Source organism: Oncorhynchus clarkii, chromosome 26, assembly GCF_045791955.1.
Source record: "Oncorhynchus clarkii lewisi isolate Uvic-CL-2024 chromosome 26, UVic_Ocla_1.0, whole genome shotgun sequence".
NCBI classification, from domain to species: domain Eukaryota; kingdom Metazoa; phylum Chordata; class Actinopteri; order Salmoniformes; family Salmonidae; genus Oncorhynchus; species Oncorhynchus clarkii.
Window position 1 is genome coordinate 13,465,479 of NC_092172.1, and position 3,153 is coordinate 13,468,631.

Consider the following 3,153-nt stretch of genomic DNA (forward strand, 5'->3'; position numbering starts at 1 on the left):
CTCCTCACTCCCCTCATGGTGGAACGTTGATTCAATACGTGGATGACTTACTAATCTGTTTTCCCTCTCTAGAACAGTGTTACACAGACTCCATGAAAGTGCTACAGATATTGGCAGAGGGAGGACATAAAGTCTCTAAAACAAAACTTCAATACTGCCAGCCTCAGGTTGAGTACCTAGGAAGAACCATTGCTCATGGAACCAAGACAACAGCACCAGGACAGCTGGAAGGAATCAGTAAAGCACCCTTGCCGCAAACAGTAGCTCAAATGATGACCTTTTTAGGAATGACTGGATTTAGCTCAGACTGAATAGAAGAGTATGTAGTGAAGACTGCCCCCTTGAGAGAAATCATGAAAGAAGCAGGTCAGCTTAATCTCAGGGCTAAACTAAACTGGAACAATGATGCTCTGGTTGCATTTGAAACATTAAAAAAGGAAATTCAGACAGCTACCAGCCTTAGCGGCTCCAGACTACACAAAGCCATTTTTGTTATATGTAGCAAACAGGTGCGATGGTTATGCAGCAGCGGTACTTATGCAGAATACATGTAGTGGAAGGCGGAAGCAACCCATTGCTTACTACAGTACTGAACTGGACTCTGTTGCCCAGGGATATCCTCCTTGTTATCAGGGAGTGGCAGCTTTGCAGTACGCGTATGATAAAGCTTCAACCATAACTATGGGATATCCAGTAACACTCCTCACACACCATAAAATAGTAGAGTTGATTGAACAGGGAACATTTGTATTAACCAATGCAAGAACTTTAGAATACATGACCCTGCTAAATTATCCAGATGTTTCTATTAAATGATGTAATACAGTAAATCCAGCTGAAAGAAGGAACTACTCATGATTGTGTAGCAGTATCTCTAACATTTACCAACCTAAGACCAGATCTTGAGTCTATGCCTTTTCTGGACAGAGAAGGAACTTATTTAGAAGAACACTTTGTAGATGGATCCTGTTATATAGACTGTACTGGTAACCATGCAGGATATGCAGTAGCAAGAAAACAGGGAAAGTATTTTATAGAGGAAAAAACAAAATACTGTCCACAACCTGTTCAGCTCAGTTGGCAGAACTAATGGCTCTTACTGCAGCATGTGTTTTAGGGAAAGGTAAAACAGTAAATATATATACTGACTCAGCCTATGCACACGGAGAATGCCACTTATTTGGAGCTATTTGGAAACAAAGAGGATTTTAAAAAAAAGTGATGGAACCCCCATACAACATCACATACAAATTGTCTAAAAGCACATCTAAATGCCCAATTCCAATTTTAACAGCACCGATGGTTATCCTTGAATCAATACCTCAGCCGGATGATATCATTAGTATGCAGGAACGTGCTGGACTGTATGAGCAATCCATTTGGCACAAAAGAGGGGCAACCAAAGATGACAGGCAAGGGGGGAGGTGATAAGAAAGATTAAAAAGCAAGGCTACTGGTCACCATACCTACAGGCAATGGTGGATGAGGCATTAGCGAATTGTGAGATATATGCTCAAAATAATGTGCGGAAAGATAACCACACCCATAGGCCATATACCGGTCCCAGAAGGACCATTCCGACACCTAGTAATGGACTATGTGGATATGATAAAACCAGTAAATGGCAAAATATACATGCTGGTTATCATAGATAGATTCAGCAGATGGGTAGAAGCAGTACCCTCAACTGATCAGGGATCAGGAACAGTGATACAATTCTTAACCAGAGAATTAATACCTAGGTTTAATACCAACAAAAATTAGTTCAGACAATGGATCAGCATTTATTCAAAAGACAGTAAAACAGGTAATACAGCAGCTAAGGATTAAACAAAGACTATGATGCATTTATCATCCCCAGTCACAAGGATTGGTTGAAATAATAAATGGTACTCTTAAGGCTAAGATAAATAAGATTTGTGCTAGTGCAAGGCTTAATTGGGTGGATGCGCTACCGTTTGCTCTAATGCGGTATCGCATGCAAACTAACAGAATTACACATCTAACACCACATGAAATGCTTATAGGTCGACCTATGCCAGTGCCAGCTCTAAGGGGGCCCTATAAAGGACCTACATTAGAACAATTAGAAATTGAGTTAAAAGCATATATGAGACAACTAACTGCCATACATAAAGTTATATATCGCCAGGAAAAAGGGCGATAACCTGAACCAGGACCAGAGGTTCCTTGTCAAGAGGTATCAGAAGATCGGGTCTTTGTCCGTGTGTTCCGAAGGAAGTGGAACGAGCCAAGGCGAGAGGGTCCCTACCAGGTGGTCTTAGCATCACAAAAAGCCGTCCAGGTGGAAGGAAACACCACGTGGTACCATCTAAACCACTGCACCAAAGCTTCAATGGAGATTGAATGACCATTGAGCCCGGAGGGAACAGAAGGAGACAAGAATCATGGCTCAACTCCCAATAGCCAAAAGATACACTTGCCTGAAGATCCGGAGAGTTCAGAGATGGGGAGGAATGACATGCCTGTTGCTCCTGATGACATACCTACTCTGGCAGATACCCCTGACGGAAGCGCTGTCAAAGGGGACGGAGAAACAAAATATACAAAATAATAAAAGTGGATACAAAACCCGTCGCACACCAAAACATAACTTGCACATAACATACAATCAAGGACATGAGGGGAAACAGAGGGTTAAATACACAACATGTAATTGATGGGAAAATACAGAGGTAGCCATTATTCCAATCGGTCCTACTGAAAAACCAATTGTCCCGGTGGATATATTATCCAATATATATTTGAAAAACACCTTGAGGATTGATTATAAACAACGTTTGCCATGTTTCTGTCGATATTATGGAGCTAATTTGGAATATTTTTCGGCGTTTTCGTGACTGCCATTTCCGGGCGATTTCTCAGCCAAACGTGAAGAACAAACAGAGCTATTTCGCCTACAGAAAAAATCTTTTTGGAAAAAAGGAACATTGGCTATCTAACTGGGAGTCTCGTGAGTGAAAACATCCGAAGCTCATCAAAGGTAAACGATTTAATTTGATTGCTTTTCTGATTTCCGTGACCAAGTTACCTGCTGCTAGCTGGACAAAATGTTATGCTAGGCTATGATAAACTTATACAAATGCTTGTCTAGCTTTGGCTGTAAAGCATATTTTGAAAATCTGAGATGAC